This window comes from Dipteris shenzhenensis, chromosome 8, assembly GCF_047967505.1.
Source record: "Dipteris shenzhenensis isolate YYH24624 ecotype China chromosome 8, Dip_SZ_1.0, whole genome shotgun sequence".
NCBI classification, from domain to species: domain Eukaryota; kingdom Viridiplantae; phylum Streptophyta; class Polypodiopsida; order Gleicheniales; family Dipteridaceae; genus Dipteris; species Dipteris shenzhenensis.
Genome location: NC_141603.1, coordinates 9,998,452 through 10,018,097, shown reverse-complemented (window position 1 = coordinate 10,018,097; position 19,646 = coordinate 9,998,452). Strand labels below are relative to the sequence as shown.

Sequence of the window (19,646 nt, the reverse complement as noted above, 5' to 3'; positions counted from 1 at the left end):
CTCAAAAGGCCCCACGGGCCTATGGGACAAAGTACATCAAGAGAAGGTGACGCATACAAGCCTTTGTGGGTTTAAGCAAGGGCACGCTAGGGCTTTGCTAAGTGCTATGCTAAGCTAAAGATCAAGCTCTCAAACTCAAAACTCAAACTAAAAACTAAGATTCAAAATAGGAAACCTGATGCAATGGTGGATCACTGTTGGACTTGTATTTAGGACTTGTATTTACTGAGCTATCTCTTGTTCTAGCAGAGGATGTGGTCTCATTGACCTTTGTATCTAATGGGCTATCTCAAGAGTGATGCCTCACCTTTGACAGTCTCCTTTGAGGAGAGCTAAGGTAGACCGTACCTGGATAATTGTGTGTGCTCTGGTCACTCTTTGTGTTTCTAGACTAGTAGCATCACATTGTCTCTTCTTGCTAGTCCAGTATGCCCTCGTGTGCATGGTCTTTGTGTTTCTAGATTAGTAGCATCACATTGTCTCTTCTTGCTAATCCAGTCCGCCCTCGTGTCAAATAACTCCTCCCCCTCCACCCCATCCTAGGTGATGGAGATTGAGGAGATCTAACTATATGATATGGTTAATCTCACCCCAAGGGACCAACTTGCATCCATGCTGTACTCAACGGTGGGAAGTCAATCCATCTAAATTCCATGACTGGCAAACCATGTGGATGTGCATGCATACCATGTTGCAATGTCGCCACTCTGCTAATTGTCTCGATGACTATAGTGCTAGCCTTGGTAGTCTCCACTTGGGTAAGGTTCAAAATTTGTAGAGGAATGTCACTCTCTAGAGGATGGCATAAATCTCAAGTGGATGGCAAACTTTTCCTGTACTATCTAATGGGGGACTGAGGGCTTACTCCGAATCATCCTAGACCACATAATCACTTGTAGCCTCTCAAATATCCTCTAATATGTTGCCGAGAGGTCACTCCCTCAAAAAGATGCTGCATACATAGTCGGCCTCACTAGGGTGTCAAAAAGATAACCCTTCATCGATCGATCTTGGAACCATGCCTAAAAACACTGCCTCTCTTGTTAGGCCAAAGCTCCATATCCTTGTGTGAGTCATGCCCTTGCTACATGGACCATCTTGAAAACTAGCCCCTAGTATGTGTTGGATTGCACTATCTTCATTGGCTCACCTCAGTAAGTGAAGCTATGTCGGTGCAATACAGTGTGTGAGTTGTTGAAGATCATAACCTTGGTCTTAATGTTGATTGTCAAGTGTCTCTCTGTAAAACACCTCTAGGGCTTCCATAGTCTCTACAATCCCTCTGTTGAAGATGATATGAGTACTGTCATCCATATATAGCAGTGTCTATGTTATCAAGTTAGCCGATAGTGATACCTCACCTCCTAGGTGGTCAAGAAAGGATGTGATCTCATAAGTATAGAGGTCGAAGAGAGTCGGTGAAAGGGGGCCTTCCTACTTCACTCCAATAGTGCTCTCAACCTAATTTCATAGGCATCTTAGGGCACCAAATCTCCCTCCTGATGGACTTTAATAGGCTCATCAAACCCCAAATCATGACCTTTGGAATCTACATCTCTTGAAGTATCCTAATCATTTGAGATCGTGGGATAGTGTGAAAGGATTTTTGGAAGTCTAAAAAGCAAGCATATCAGACTTTTTGGGACCTCAACCTTGCCTTCTCAATGATAACCCATAGCATGAAGATGTGGTATAAGGCAGATTGCTATCTTTGGAATCGTTTCTTCCCTAGAGCCCACTACCCATGTACCTCTATGAAGCCATTGATCTCCCTCTCTAATACCAACCCGTAAGTCTTGGCCAAATTGTGGCCAATCATAAGAGTGTGGTAGCTCCCACTGTCCATGGGACCCCTATTTTGTGTATCGACACAATGTTGGTAGTATTCCAAGCAGGTGGGAAGATGTGGCATACATCATGGTTGAATGTCTATGCTAAAATTGGAGCTAGGACCTCCTACCCATGCAAGAAATGCTTAGTAGGTGGTCTCTCATCATCCTAAGCTCTCCAATTATGGAGTCAATAGAGTGCAAGTTGTATCTTTTGTGCAGTAAACAAATGAATAGTAATGGTCTTGGGCATAGAGGACATAATAGGTGATGCCTACATCAGGATGTCATAGAGTAAGCTTGCATATGTACAAATGATCGGATCACCTCATCCCTCTTGTGTATGAGGAAGGCCTGCCTCTTAATAGCATGTCAATCACCATGAGATCCACAATGTTTCATGTGCCATCACATGGCCCAAGTCTTTCTCATGTGTAAGGTGAGATCTCATATTGGTGCAAGCCTTGTCATCGAACAATAATTTTAAGGCATCTTCCCAATTGGGGCACTTGCTATGCAGATCGAGTCTAGGAAAAAATCTAGTATAGCAGTGTCTTAGACTAGTGAAACAAGGGTGTCCAAGGCATATTTTGCATCATTTCCAAGTAATCTAGGAGCTCATGAGCAAAGAGGCTCACATATAATGGATCAAGAGCATAGTAAGAATGGATTTGGACATGGGTGGGTGTGGGAGTGGCTCTCCCTGTGGTTAGTGTGATATAGCTGACATGCTAAAGGCTAGGTATGAGTGGTCAATGCCGATGGAAAAGGTGGCAAAATAAAATCATGTATCCATGATACAAGTGCTAGAGAGCCCATCAGATAGTCCACTGTACTTTTTGCCTTGCCATATGTGAGTCTGCTAGATACCATCTCCGAAGGCTGTTATAAATAATCAAATCATGGACAACCCCCAACTCAAGTAGATGTTGCCCATATCCTATCACATGTGGTGCATCTATTGAGCACCTCACTAGGCCAAGCTCTATTGGATCTAGCTTTGATACTATGAGGGAGTCATATGCAAAATGTAGCAAGCCCACCTATCTATCTCCTATGCATGCATTGAAGCCACCAAGGAGGAGGATGTCTCCTTGCCTAGACAACTCTATGATGTCATGATATATCATCTCATATGGGCTTTGTATCTCTGTAGTAACATCATGCACATAGATGATGTATTTGAGGGAAAATAGCACACTGTAATGAGGTGGGCTATGCATCTAGTAGATGAACTAGTATGTCGTGCATGCTCCTCTCTCTACATCACTGATATAAGCAATATTAAATATAACCTAAAGAGAACTATCACTCTCCAAAGCCTCATATTCCACTGTCTCTTCTCATCTCTCTCCTATGGGTTGGCCCCCAAGTGTATCCTATCACGCTGGGCAGCCCTCTCTTGGGAATCTTATGTGTCTAGTGTATCTAAAATCATGTCTATGTCGATGTAGGTCTTTGAGAAACCCCCTAGGCTAGACACAAGTGTGCCATTACAATTCCACACTACCATCTTTAACATAATTTGTGCTCTCATCTCATGATCAGATAACATCATGTGTTGTCTACCTCCCCTTCTTCCTTTTCTTCCTCATTTGCCCTCTCTTAGATGATTACTTCCCCACCTTTGTATGGAGCCCATTACCTTGCTTGTCAAGTTTTCATCATGTGTACCATTTCCCCACTCTGGTGCTCCCACTATAGGAGTGTGAGTTCATTATCTAAGTATATCTTAGTGCCTTTCAAAGTCCCTCATGCTCTTGTGGGTGGACTTATCCATTGCTTTCTAGAGTTTCCTCACTAGTGGCCTTGCCAGTGTCTCAACCTTGCTCAGTCTCCAAGCTCGTGATATTTACATCCATCTTGGTAAACAAAGCCTTGGCATCTGCCATTGGGGTATCTCCCATTCTAAGACCTCAAACTAAGACATCTATGGCCTTGCTACTCCTCATTTTATCCTCTTCTAAGGCATTAAAAAAAAACATCTTTGGGGTCTGTTGTGCCTTTTTTGACCATATCTTTCCATTCTAGTATAGCAGCTTCTCCTTTTGTGATTTTTTTGTGTAAATTTAGCATTTTTACCTTGCACAGTGGCCTGCAAAGATACCAAATCTTTTTTGAGTTTTTCATTCTTAGATTTCAGTTCTTCCATTGCCTTGTATGCCCCTTTCGGTGCTCCTTTATTATCTCTTATTTGTTATATCTCGATCCCCATATCTTGCATCTGGTCTTTAGGGCTAGTCTTTTTTTATTCCCATGCTACTCTCTCCTTTTCCCATTGATCCCTCTTGTTATTCTCATTCTATCATTGTCTATGGCAACTTTCAAGGCTTGCTTCCCCCATTCGTTTTGTACACATCCTCATGTTGGCATATTATCTATATTTTTTATTTTCATTCTGATAGTTCTTTGTTTGTTGTCTATGTCTACTGCATGATCAAAATCCCTTTGCTAGAATGTGATTGATATTCTTATCAATACTGAAATAAGTTCCCTCTGTTTATCCATGTAGATATTAATTTATTTTTTACTTCTTGTAAGTTATATGGTCTTAGTGGAATATGATTCACATCGTTTTGAATCATTTCTCAAAGTCTTATGTCTTGAATTAGTTTTAAATCACATGTTGCTATGCAACCAAACTCCCTCTCTATGTATGGCCTTAGCCATTGTGATTCATATGCACATTTTGGTTTTTCATTGTTATGAAATTCACAAAATAGTGAAATTTCCATCCAAAGCCAACATTATCCCATATGTACACATCATGCCTCTCACTTTATTCCAACCCTTATCCTTATCATAGTGACACATCGTGCCTTAGTGCACTTGTATTCTTCCATCCTAGTCCTTCCACAAACACTCTCTTATTTCTTACATCCTAGTCCTTCTGAGTAACTTGTATTCTTCTATCCTAGTCCTTCCACAAACACTCTCTTCTTTCATCCATCCTGATAACTTGTATTCTTCTATCCTAGTTCTTCCACAAACACTCTCTTCTTTCATCCATCCTAGTGCTTCTCATTAACTTGTATTCTTCCATCCTAGTCCTTCCACAGACACTCTCTTCTTTCTTGCATCGTAGTCCATCTCCCTTTCTTTATCATCTCCCCACCCATGGATGTCCTTGGCATTGTCGAAGACGTGGAGTTCAGAATTAACAATCTCAAAGAATGGATTGCTGACCAAGGAGCACAGAGAGAGGCCAGAATTCGACAAGGTTCTCCTTTGACACACATGGAGAGAGAGGAATTTGATGCACAAAGGCACGCAGAGAGGGAGGAGACTCTCAAGATAGCAGAGAGTGAAAGACTTTTAAGACGTATGATAAAAGCACGACAAGATCTCTTAGACTTCTTAAGTAACCTGCGTTATCGCAGCTCTCGTCATGGGCGATTTGATGCGGATGCTGAGACAACAATAAGAGCCTCTCAGAGAAATTATAAAGAAACAATTTGTGAGTGCTTAAATTTCTTCTTCGCATGTAATTATGTTGAGGATACAGTTGTGGAGGCAGTGAAATACTGGGTTGTTGAGAAGATAAGAGAGACCAATGATGAGATCTTCTAGACTTTGGGTGATTAAGAAGATAAGAGAGACTGTATTAAGGTGTTTTTTGACACCATATGGCTTTGAGTTATATGATCTACTTCTTGTACAAATGTGATGTGCTCTTTTTGAAATGTACTCTAGTTTTCATAACATGTCACACCATTTTTTCTAATTTGATCTTTTAAAATTTTACTTTTTGTCTCTTTTAACAATGTGATGTCCTCTATTTTTAATGTACTCTAGTTTTAATAACATCTCACGTCATTTTTTCTAATTTGATTTTTTAAAATCTTCCTTTTTGACTCAATGTTTTGTTTTATAAGAGCCTCTTTTTTTTAAATGTTTTATCCAAAATTATCTCACAAAATGAATTTGGATAGTGCACGAGTCCAAAATTAATGAAATAGGTGTTTTCAGGTGAAACCACAATTGTAGAACTCTGGCATGAATGAAATGCTACCTCGTTGGTTTTAAAAGTCCAAGCATGGGCTTAATCGATTTTTAGAAATGTCTGTCTTTGCCTTCTGTGATGTCACTAATGAATGTCAGGATGTTTTGGGTGCAATAATGTCCCAAAACCCTTGCTCAAGAAACCTCAGCCAGATTTCAATCTAAGTCAAATCTCTAGCATGAATCACGCGGTCCCAGAACTACTTATAGACCCATGTATGGGTTTCAATGAACATTGGCGTCAGCATCAATTGATTGTGGTTCCATGGCCATTTTGAGAGCCTGAGTCAAGGAGTCACCTGAGTTTAGCCAGATTATAATTCATGTAGGGCTCTATGTGCTACACTCTGGCCTACATAAAACAGGGCTCTGAGGCTATTTGGAAAGCCTCCTGGTTTCCTTGAAATACCCCTAGTATGATGGCTGGGATATTTGGCATTTAAGAAGCGCCTGAAAGCCTTGATAAAGGTACCTTGGCCAGAGATTAATTCAGGTGAAACCACAATTGTAGAACTCTGGCATGAATGAAATGCTACCCTGTAGCTTTTTAGAAAGGTCTGTCTTTGCCTTTTATGATGTCACTGATCAATGTCAGGATGTTTTGGGTGCAACAATGTCCCAAAACCCTTGCTCAAGAAACCTTAGCCAAATTTCAATCTAAGTTTGCTCAAGAAACCTCAATCAGATCTCTGGCATGAATCAAGCACAGTCCCAAAACTATTTATAGACCCATGTATGGGTGTCAATGAACATTGGCATCAACATCAATTGATTGTGGCTCCATGGCCATTTAGAGAGCCTGAGTGAAGGAGTCACCTGTGTAGGGTTGTGCATGCTGAACTCTAGCATGTAGGGTTATGGATGTTGAGCTTTGGCCTACATAAAATAGGGCTGTGGTGCTGTTTAGACTCTAGCATGAATGAAGCACTACCCCATAGCTTTTTAGAAAAGTATGTGTTTGCCCTTGATGACTTAACAGATGAGTGTTGGGATGTTTTGCGTGGAACAACGTCCCAAAACCCTTGCTCAAAATACCTTAGTCAACAGATTTCAATCCAAGTCAAATCTCTAACATGAATAGAGCTCGGTCCCATAACTACTTACAGACCCACGTATGGGTATCAATGAACATTGGCATCAACATCAATTGATTATGATTTAGAAAGCCGGAGTCAAGGAGTCACCTGAGTTTGTCTCGATTATAATTCATGTAGGGCTCTGCATGCTGCACTCTGGCCTCCATAAAACAGGGCTCTGAGGCTATTTGGAAAGCCTCCTGGTTTCCTTGAGATACCCCTAGTATCATGGCTGGGATTTTTGGCATGCAAGAAGCGCCCAAAAGCCTTGATAAATATGCCTTGGCTAGAGATTAATTTAGGTGAAACCACAATTGTAGAACTCTAGCATGAATGAAATGCTACCCCGTAGCTTTTTGGAAAGGTCTTGTTTGCCCTCCATGATGTAACTGATGAATGTCAGGATGTTTTGGGTGAAACAATGTCCCAAAACCCTTGCTCAAGAAACCTCTACCAGATTTCAATCTAAGTCTGCTCAAGAAACCTCAGCCAGATTTCAATCTAAGTCACAGATCTCTGGCATGTATCAAGCGCGGTCCCAAAACTATTTACAGACCCATGTATGGGTGTCAATGAACATTGGCATCAACATCAATTGATTGTGGATGCATGGCCATTTAGAGAGCCTGAGTAAAGGAGTCACTTGAGTAGGGTTGTGCATGCTGAACTCTGGCATGTAGGGTTGTGGACGTTGAACTTTGGCCTACATAAAATAGGGCTCTGGTGCTATTTAGACTCTAACATGAATGAAGCGCTACCCCATAGCTTTTTAGAAAGGTATTTGTTTGCCGTTGATGACTTAATAGATGAATGTTGGGATGTTTTGCGTGGAACAACGTCCCAAAACCCTTGCTCAAAATACCTTAGTCAGATTTCAATCCAAGTGAAATCTCTAACATGAATAGAGCCCAGTCCCATAACCACTTACAGACCCACGTGTGGGTACCAATAAACATTGGCATCAACATCAATTGATTGTGGTTTAGAAATCCCGAGTCAAGGAATCACTTGAGTTTGGCCAGATTATAATTCATGTAGGGCTCTGCGTGTTGCACTCTAGCCTCCATAAAACAAGGCTCTGAGGCTATTTGGAAAGCCTCCTAGTTTCCCTGAAATACCCTAGTATGATGGCTAGGATTTTTGGCATGCAAGAAGTGCCTGAAAGCCTTGATAAAGGTGCCTTGGCCAAAGATTAATTCAGGTGAAACCACAATTGTAGAACTCTGGCATGAATGAAATGCTACCTCGTAGCTTGTTGGAAAGGTCTTTGTTTGCCCTCTATGATGTCACGATGAATGTTAGGATGTTTTGGGTGCAAAAATGTCCCAAAACCCTTGCTCAAGAAACCTCAGCCAGATTTCAATCTAAGTCTACTCAAGAAACCTCAGCCAGATTTCAATCTAAGTCAGATCTCTGGCATGAATCGAGCATGGTCCCAAAACTATTTATAGACCCATGTATGGGTGTCAATGAACATTGGCATCAACATCAATTGATTGTGGCTCCATGGCCTTTTAGAGAGCCTGAAAGAAGGAATCACCTGAGTAGGGTTGTGCATGCTAAACTCTGGCATGTAGGGTTGTGGACGTTGAACTTTGGCCTACATAAAATAGGGCTCTAGTGCTGTTTAGACTCTAGCATGAATGAAGTGCTACCTCATAGCTTTTTAGAAAGGTATGTGTTTGCCGTTGATGACTTAATAGATGAATGTTGGGATGTTTTGCGTGGAACAATGTCCCAAAACCCTTGCTCAAAATACCTTAGTCAAATTTCAATCCAAGTCAAATCTCTAACATGAATAGAGCCCGATCCCATAACTACTTACAGACCCACGTATGGGTATCAATGAACATTGGCATCAACATCAATTGATTGTGGTTTAGAAAGCCCGACGAGTCAAGGAGTCACCTGAGTTTGGCCATATTATAATTCATGTATGGCTCTGCATGTTGAGCTCCAGCCTCCATAAAACAGTTTTCTGAGGCTATTTGGAAAGCCTCCTAGTTTCCTTAAAATACCCCTAGTATGATAGATGGGATTTTTGGCATGCAAGAAGGGACCGAAAGCCTTGATGAAGGAGCCTTGGCCAAAGATTAATTCAGGTGAAACCACAATTGTAGAACTCTGGCATGAATGAAATGCTACCCCATAGCTTTTTGGAAAGGTCTTTGTTTGCCCTCCACGATGTCACTGATGAATGTCAAGATGTTTTGGCATCAACATCAATTGATTGTGGTTTAGAAAGCCCGAGTCAAGAAATCACCTGAGTTTGGCCAAATTATAATTCATGTAGGGTTGTGCATGCTGAACTACGGCCTACATAAAACAGGACTCTAGGGCTATTTGGAAAGCCTCCTAGTTTCCCTAAAATACCCCTAGGATGATAGCTGGGATTTTTGGCATGCAAGAAGGGACCAAAAGCCTTGATAAAGGTGCCTTGGCAAGAGATTAATTCAGGTGAATCCACAATTGTAGAACTCTGGCATGAATGAAATTCTACCCCATAGCTTTCTAGAAAGGTATGTCTTTGCCTTCTATGATGTCACTGATGAATGTTAGGATGTTTTGGGTGCAACAATGTCCCAAAACCCTTGCTCAAGAAACCTCAGCCAAATTTCAATATAAGTCTGCTCAAGAAACCTCATCTAGATTTCAATCCAAGTCAGAACTCTGGCATGTATCGAGCACGGTCCCAAAACTATTTACAGACCCATGTATGGGTGTCAATGAACATTGGCATCAACATCAATTGATTGTGGCTCCATGGCCATTTAGAGAGCCTGAGTGAAGGTGTCACCTGAGTAGGGTTATGCATGCTGAACTCTGGCATGTAGGGTTGTGGACGTTGAACTTTGGCCTACATAAAATAGGGCTCTGGTGCTGTTTAGACTCTAGCATGAATGAAGCGCTACCCCATATCTTTTTAGAAAGGTACGTGTTTGCCCTTGATGACTTAACATATGAATGTTGGGATGTTTTGCATGGAACAACATCCCAGAAGCCTTGCTCAAAATACCTTAGTTAGCAGATTTCAATCCAAGTCAAATCTCTAACATGAATAGAGCCTGGTCCCATAACTACTTACAGACCCATGTATGGGTATCAATGAACATTGGCATCAACATCAATTGATTGTGGTTTAGAAAGCCCGAGTCAAGAAATCCCTAGAGTTTGGCCAGATTATAATTCATGTAGGGTTGTGCATGCTGAACTGCAGCCTACATAAAACAGGACTCTAGGGATATTTGGAAAGCAACCTGGTTTCCCTGAAATACCCCTAGGATGATGGCTTGAATTTTTGGCATGCAAGAAGGGACCGAAAGCCTTGATAAAGGTGCCTTGGCTAGAGATTAATTCAGGTGCAACCACAATTGTAGATCTCTGGCATAAATGAAGTGCTATCCCATAGCTTTTTGGAAAGGTCTTTGTTTGCCCTCTATGGTGTCACTAATGAATGTCAGGATGTTTTGGGTGCAACAACATCCCAAAGCCCTTGCTTAATATACCTCAGTCATATTTCAATGTAAGTCGGATCATCCTAGATTTTTACACAATTCTTACAACAATTCACAGCTACTCAAAGACTTTTCATTGTGGTACCAATTTAGTTTTCAAAACTTCATCACATAGATTTGTACAATATCTAAGACATAACACAATGATAAACAATAAACTACCCACATAAGATGTCGATATAGATGCATATTAAATATCCAACTCAAAAGAATACGTGCCAAGTAAAAGGTTGACTCCCATGTGTCTAGAAATCTTTGTATTACAACCAAAGAAGACATGAGTGATCAGACGGGCTAGCAGCTCATCCAACAAGGCTTGTTGATGCATACAAAAACTCTGATCTAGAGACTCTACAAAAGAGATACCAGATCTAGAGAGCACGCATGGTCTAGAAAGGGAGAGACACCAATAGCAATATGTCTAGAGTCACCACCGCCTTGCTCAAGATTGATATGAGCAATCATCACACCATGTGTTGCCATGAGACAGTCCACCGGAGTGCGAATGATGAGCAACATAGAAGTTTTAGGACCTCCTGAGTCCACTGGAACTGACAGATCTGCAAATGGTTGCTCCAAACTTGAGTTCCAACACCCGGGCAAAAAACGCAGAAACTGACACAGTGAATCAGAAATCCAATGAAATGATCCCAGATTCAAGAATGAAGGCGTTTCCAAGCTCCTGAAGTAATGTGGATACCAAAAGCAAGCAATAGTTGCCTCTACAAGTCAATACGGAGTCTCTGTCATCGAACGGAACAGGGAAAAGCTCAAAAAATGACTTTTTCTTTCAAACCACTTAATAGGCTCTCAAAACCACTTCGTAAAGCCAAAGTGACTTTTCCAAAGGTTCCTCCAAGGTCTCTGCACACTCGGATGCAAGTAAAGTCACCCACAAAGCTTCCCACAAAGCGTCTCCTTCCTTCCACAGAGTTGCTGAGCTTCAAGCATTCACGCACGCTCAGCTAGATCACCCGGGCTCTGATACCAGTTGAGAGTGCTCTCAACGGAAGCAAGAACGGAAGAAGGAGAGAGAGAGAGACAGAGAGCCACACAAGTTTGGTGGGTGCAGAACCACCCTAATCTTCTTTTTCATTCATTTATATATGTGTTTGAGTATTGTACATAACCGGGGTTAAGGCACAGTGACCTTTAACCCCCACACAATCCACAATTGAATGACACTTATAATTAAATGTAGGATAAATGGTCAAATTAAAATGATAAATGGCTACTGTATCACAACAGGAAAATGTCACATTCTCATTGCTGCTGAGGTTCGAGATTCAACCGGACGTGCCAAGTGGAAATGTAGCTTGCGTGGTTGTATCAAAGAATATTACGAAAGAAGAAAACTATAGTACCACTTGCATGGATTTCATCGTATAGGAACTATTATCCCACAAGCTAGGACAGGTCGTAGAAGAAAAGAGGAGCAATGCGTGAAGGTGCAACTTGCACGATGGAGGCAACAAACACATGCTCGAAAAAGCACAATGGAGTTTAAGTGCATAAAGAATGCAAGAGTCTTTCAAAAAAAGCGAAAAATGATGTTTCAGAGGCAATGAGAGCATATAGCCCAGGTGCATGCAAGTATCGAGCCTAAGAGGCCGATGCTTATAGTTTTGTTTGATGCACATCCTTCACTGTCCTCTTTGTGTGGATTTAATGGGTTCATGCATGAATCTTTTGGTGAAGGGATAAAGGAATTGAACAATGAATCCATGCATGATATATTTTTGTTGCTTGCTTCATGTGTATCTTGTGAAGATGCACATGTGCAAGATGCCATCAAAGAGGTGCTAGAAAATTGGGATCCCAAGAACTTTCTATCACCTCGTTGTTTGGCAAAAAGACAATAATATGATGCATCATTTGAAAGTTGGTTGCATTGGTTACAAAAAAATAAGATTATCATAGAAAAAGATGCATGGGTCCAGGGAAAAGTGCATATTGCTCTGCGTGACTATCTCGACATGAGGAGCATCGCCTTCTTGGATGCGGTGGTTAGTATATAGTTATTATTTATCAAAAAAATTGCATTTAAAAAAGAAGTTCGAGTTTACAATACAAACGATTTTTGTCAATGGTTGGATTTTGAAGAAAGCAGTCTAATGGTTCAATTTTCAAATAGGATTCATTTGAAGTTGAATTGTTATTTATCTCTGGTTGAAGCATAATACAAAATATCCATTTTGCAAATTCACGAGTTCTTTGCTGTTCTTTCATTGTTTAGTTCATTCTACATGCAATCCGACTCTTGTCAGTCTCTTGTCCAACTCCTTGCATCTGTTGCATTTGAGTGGACGTGTGTTCTGTGTTTTCATTAGTTGAATGCCACCCTAAACAGGATATTATATCCACATTTCTACCATTAAGAATTCAAATTTGAGGAAGAGAGGAATAAGAATTAGACTTCAAAAACTTAGAAATACAAATAGAGGAATCATTCTCATTCTTCATACATGCAATACATGATCTAATCCCTCAAGAGAGAAGACTAAGGGAAGTTATAGGAAGTTGGAACCTCAAGGGTCCATTCACACCCCTTCACATCCCTTCATGTGACTATTCCCTAACCTTACTCTAGGTGCCTCGTTATCCCCTCACACTCCATGTTTAACAAAGTATGTTTGAATGGTCCAACACAAAAGCAGGTGAGCAAGAAGGTCATGAAAGAAATCATATAACAATGTATTTGCAAGCTACTAGTAAGGGAGATACACGCAACAAAGAAACACAACAAACAAGGTGAACGATATTCATATCACTCAAAAGGCCTGCCCAAAGGGAAAAATCCAAGAAAATTCATGGGCATACAAAAATATTTGATCAAAGCTAAAGAGATTCCTGATTTGAATGTAAAGAACACAATGAAGGCTGTGAAGCAGCGTCTTTTCTAGCAATTGATCCTATGGGGATATCGAAAAAAAGATGGAAGGGAAAATTTTCAAAGCCCAACAATCAATGAAGGCATCTGTGTATCGAGACATCTCAGCCTTCTCGTAATCTAACATTGCTAATAAGACTCAAAAACTGCTAGAAAGATGGTAGTCAGTGCACCACAGAGACTAAGAGAAATATGTTGAACACTTGATCAATGGAGTTGCACAATGGATGAGTTATATGGATCCACGAGGGGCTACCTCTCAAGGTATCAAAATCTTCAGAATCACCCTGCTCCGTTTTGCCAACATAAACAAAACATCAGAGGAGATCTGGACGGAAAACACACAACAATCACTTTCCAGCAACAATAAGATAGGTGGCTATATAATTGACAGAGCCTTGATAGGACTCTATTCATCCAGCAGTGCCTCGGCAGGACTCAATTCATCAGCAGACAGCTGAGAGAGAGAGAGAGAGAGAGAGAGAGAGAGAGAGAGAGAGAGAGAGCGGTTGAGGGGGCAAAAATACCTCAAAGCACCTTGCAGCATTTGAGAGAGTACTAGTAGCAGATAGAGTCAAACATAGGGAGGGGCAAGGGGAGAGACAAAGAGACAGAGAGATAGAGGATGGGGGGAAGAAAGAGATAGAGAGACTATGTTGTGGAGGAAGTCACAAGGCTTTCACATTTTTGTTACATTCTCAAAAATTTGAGCGTTCAAAGGTGCTTTACCCTTCTTGTAATAGCACCTATTTAGACATGTCCCAGATTGCACTTTTTGTACCACCTCAATATGCTACCACCCAAGAGAGATCGTGAACTCCACGATGCCACTTGCTCTACTCTCTTCCCCCTGTTACAAATTGCTTCTTCTAGTCTATTGTTGCATAATCGACTTCAAAAACTAATACACTTAGTTCGGGAAATTGTTATGTGCTATTGGTCTATTGCCCTTAGTTTATGGTTGCCCCTACTTTAGAGGTAGGGTCACCACTTCCTATTGCCATTGTTTGCCATTCAAAAGTTAACAAACTTGCAACACTCGTAGTCGCTCACTATTCAAAAGTTAACCAAGAGAGGAGTGCCGCCTGGTTGCCAAAGACAAGTGCCACTTGCTGGTAAGTTCGCATGTTGATTAGCCCGAGGGCCTAGCCCGAGGGCCAACACCAAATGCACTTAATGAGCCTTTTGAAAGATGGTGGCTCATAAAATTCTAGGGATGGGTGGTGAAATCTTGAGGTGATTGATTGAAATTTCACAGCGACGGCCAATAGTAAAATATCATGCTACTAAAAAGATTTGATGTGTGTCTGGTCTATAACATGTCATGCCAACCCATAGTTGACTTTTCAATCCAACTCACTAATGCTCGTTGTAGTGTACCCAAAATAGTTTTATGATTCAGTTGGTTACTCTTGAACTTTTACTCAACATTTCTCATCCATTGGGCATACGAGTAACATGACCCATCATAGACGGGTTAGAGACCCGCTCCATTGGGTCTCAAGGTGAGATCTTAAAATGTCAGCAATTTTAAGAAATATAATTTCATGGTTTAAGACCTCTACGCACCTTGGGCTTGGATCTATGCTTAAATTACTCCGTGACCACCTAGATGAGTGGCCATGTGATAGTGTAAAGCATTCCAAAAAACAATCCTCTCTTATCATCCCCCAACACACACCTACTCTTTCTCTCTCTCTCTCTCTCTCTCTCTCTCTCTCTCTCTCTCTCTCTCTCTCTCTCTCTCTCTGTGTATCTGTCTCTCTCTCTCTCTCTCCATCACGTCCATGCGACTCTCCCATTAGTATCTTTTTCACATGCATGCACACATGTACACTCAAACATAGGAGATCCCCCCCCTCCCCCTCCCCCCTTTCTCTTTTCATGCATCTGCAAACACATACATGCACACATACTTGGCATGGACTAACATGACCCACCTCCCCCTTTGGCTTCCACATGGCAACTCTTCCCTAAAGAGGTGTTTATATGTGTATTGATTTTAAACATGCATAAAATACTTTTTCCAATGAAAAGCAATACTTAGGCTTAACTAAGATCTAAATCAAAGAACCCTAAAAAGAATTTAAATATTGAGATCCATAATAAACCCTAAAATGTTATTCCTTGAACTTAAAGGAAAACTTGCAAAAAAATATTTTAACACATTGAGAGGACAATTGAATCAAATGAGCAACTGTTAGGAAAGCCACAATGAGGCCAAAGACAATCACCAAGGGCAAGTCCAAAAAAATTAGAGAGAGAGGGAGAGAGATAGAGACAGAGAGAGAGAGAGAGAGAGAGAGAGAGAGAGAGAGAGAGAGATGTTTGTTACGACCTTGGCATAATGTTACGTCCTCTATCCCCCCATCTACTTTCTCTCCTCTGTTTCTAGCAACCTTTTGAACCCCTCTTCTCTACTCTCTCTTATAGATTTAGAGATCCCATAACCTTACCTCTAGTGTCTGCCCCTTCATGACCTTCATAGCCTCCTTGCAATAGTTGCTCTTTCAACTCCCCTCACCTTGAGTGTTGCACCTACCAAATGCTAGCGAATGGCCATACATAGCCTCCAATCCTCACTTGGCTTATGAGGCTATCTATGGGTAGAAGGCCAGCCTTTTGGGGAAGCCTACCTACTCTAAGGTAGCTGGCAGTAGTAGGCCTTCTACGGGTGGCTATCTACTCTAAGGCTACTTGCTCTAAGATAGCCATTTGAGAAGGGCATACCAAGGGGGCACACCATGCCTTTTCTTGTTCATCTTTTGAGTGGAGTTTGGACATTTTCTAGCTATTCTCCAACCATGTAGTTTGAAGTATCTTTGCTTCAAAATCATGATTTCAAAAGAGATAAAATAAAGAAGGCAAGGATAGACATGTCAAAGCATGTGGACAATATTGTTGTCTGCAAACTTAAAAAAACAGTAGCTCGTTCGTAACTAGAAATGAAGGATAACATAAAGCTATATTGGCCTAGATATGGCAAGGAGGTCGATAGCCACTTACTAATTGTTGGCTAAAATTTAGTATCATGTAATAATTTGGAAGTGCACTCCTTCTGTAACAAAACCATTAAGATCCACCCCTTAGGTATACATAAAGAATGCATGCCTCCATTAAAGTTTCTACATCCTCATCTTTCATGCTAATTCCCTTTTTAAGAAGCCCCTAGACTTTGCCATGTGCTCCATGTTCCTGCTACCTTGCCTTACTAACTCCTAGGCCAACCTTGCATCCTCCAACATCTTCATCGGCCTCCACTTCCACCAATACCCATGCCACCCTCATGAAAGGCATCTTGTATTGCACATATGTCCCTAATCTAGCCACAAAAACCACGCTTCCCTCCTTGTGGTCATCATGTACCCCAACTCCACTTGCCTTCCAAGAATGCAAACATCATATTGTCAAAGATCGCACCCACATTGTTGGAGAAGAGTTTCTTCTCCTTGCTAAATTGGTTAGCCCCCAAGGCCTCAAAAGTGGATAGATATCCACCACTACCTAGTTGTAGATGACTATGAAGAGCACATTTATGCTCTCATGGAAGCAACTCTACTTCCTACGATCATCTTGAACTTTATTATGTCTAGCAAAGTAAAGAGCTTCCTCATCTTGTATGACGGATCGACAAAAACCTAAGATAGCAAAAAAGATAACAAAGAAAAGCATGTTGAATGCTCAAAGGCTCTCAACTATGTACCATTAATGCATCCACCCCTGCATCCACCAACCCTCCACTTCCTCGCCACTTCTACCAATACCTATGTCACCCTCATGAAACGATTTCATCCTATCCTATATGGCCTCTACGTCCTTATTCTAGCCAAAAAAACCATGCTTTCCTCCTAGCAGTTAGCCCATACCCCAACTCCTCCAAGAACACAAACATGATATTGGTGAAGATTGCATCCAAGTCATTGTTAAAGAAGAAGAGTTTCTTCTCATTGCCGAACTGGTTAACTCTCAAGGCCTTAAAAGTGGATAGATAACTGCCATTACCCAGTTGTAGATGACTCTAAAGAACACATTTACACTCTCTTGAGAGCTACTTGTGATCATCTTGATTTTTATTGTTTCCAGCAAAGGTAAAGAGCTTGTTCAATATGTATGACAGATTGACAAAAACCTGAGATAGCAAAAACTATGACAAAGAAAAGCACACAAAACACTCCAAGATCCACAGATATTACCGGTATTAAAAAACATAATTTAAAGAAATAAATATATTTAGAAAATTGAAACAACTGAAACCTAGAGATATTGAAAATATGGAAAGCCATATGAATTGTATAAGATGAGAGAATATTGAATTTAATAAAATGACAACATTATATATTGGAAAACATACTTGTGATTCTTTCGCAAGTGGGCCAAAGTTTATGATATGATGTACCATCCTAATGATGAAAGATGCCCCTAGCCCCTCATTTGAGATGTTAACAAAGTGACTTGGAATACACTACCTTTAAAGAAAGCTAGCAGATGAGCTTGAGGAGTACAACTTGTAATTTAGGATATCATATGGCAATAATAATATAACTATACCCGCTCACTTGACTAAGTAAGGATTTGCATTGCACATAAAATAAGCTAAGGATTTGTTAAATGTGATAAAGTCCAATCATCCTACATGATATTGACCCATGAGGTGATGCACTTGTAAAATCAAACCAAAAATAGGAATCCCATATACTTGTCTTCACCCTTAGATCATCACTCCATTTCTAAAAGAATGATGGCTCATACATAACCAAGGAAAACTTAGTCCAAATTTCAACTTCCAACAGGAGCAAAAATGCTTGTACACAAATACATTTTGTTTGATGGTATGATGCGTAACCTATAATAATAAATCTTGGGGAATATATATTCAACAGGCCCAAACACATAGTTAATGCAAGCAGACAATGATGTGCTTCAAGACTTCAATGTTGTTAAGCTAATGATATGACATGTACTCGATTCCTTGTGCACCATTACAAACAATATACTCAACAATGAGTGCTTGGCAAATGGATGGAAAAAAGTGTATGTGTGTGATCTAATGGAAGGATGATGTTTCTCAACTCCTTAATTGAAGAAAACCTATTGGACGACATGTTCAAGCATGCCTCTATGGCTCATGCAATCCTTATGGATCTCCAAAGAAATCTCCAAAGTTGTGAACCGATTATCCAAAATACTCTTTGAAAAAATTTAAACAAAAAACTTTAGTCCTTATATTTATTGTGGCAACTTTATTCAGCAACTTTCATCCTTAATTCGATGTCAAAAGTAAATGGATGGCCTTACTCCCTAGTTTATTAAATAGGGCAATTGGGGCACATACATATGAGATGCCCCGAAGGCGAAATGAAAAGGCAAGATGGTGTGCTTATTGCTCTTAATTAAATTCAAGCGGAGCTAGGTATGTTCCATTACATCGTGAAATGTCTAAAATACTCAAATGACACCATTCAGAGGCTTGTGTGCAAATAGTTGCGAAAAACTTCAAGGCTTTCTCAAAAAGAGTGCAGCATCTAGACATGTCTTATAATAGATTTAGTTTTTGAATTTATATATGAGAGTTTTTTCAGGGGTGAAAGAGATAACTCATATTTATAAGATTTACAATAATATATATATGAGAGTTGCCCGATTTGATACATCCTAAGCATTATATTCACTCTTCATTTTGGTGTTCTAGTGTACATTAACATGGGAAAAAAGAAATCAGGAGGCACATAGGTCGCAAGATAAAATTGCCATCATAATGTTGCTTGAGAGCTAGCTGGACGGAATTGCCACCCGATTTGCGGATCGCAGCCAAAAGGCGATTGGCAACAGACGGAGAGGGCCTGAAGCTAGTGAGCGGAGTGCATCACCTTCTGAGCCGCACCTTGACAGCCCCAAGGTTAGATCGATGTTGCTTGTCATAGTTACATTGTTTACCAAGCATTGCTCGCCTTGCTTTGTATTTCCTGCTCCAACGCCGGCCTTGCCACCCTCCCATCATTACAAATTCACCCTTCTTCTCAAGCCTCTCCACTCCCATATCTCTCGTCCACCAGCATCAGGAACAATGCCTGCCCGTAGCCTCGTATCCCTCTTGTCGTCCGTCATTTTATCGAGATCGCCAATACTTGTCTCCCATGGCTGCTCGCAACAAACTCTACGCCCTCTAGACTGCCATGCTCAGCCTCATCTTCACGCGGATGTAGTCCAGGTGCCCTTTCACCTCTGAGCGTGCATGTGGAAGGTCACGTTGTCGTAGCGATTCAGCTTCGCCTCTACCGGCACGTCCAGATTTGGCATGAACAGCCTCCCGTACGATATCAAATCGGTCGCCCAT

General features: G+C 40.9%; 1 pseudogene; it reads right to left on the bottom strand.

Moving 5' to 3' along the window:
* Positions 1 to 19,646, bottom strand: part of LOC147899083 (uncharacterized) — an 87,415-nt pseudogene extending 67,769 nt beyond the window's left edge.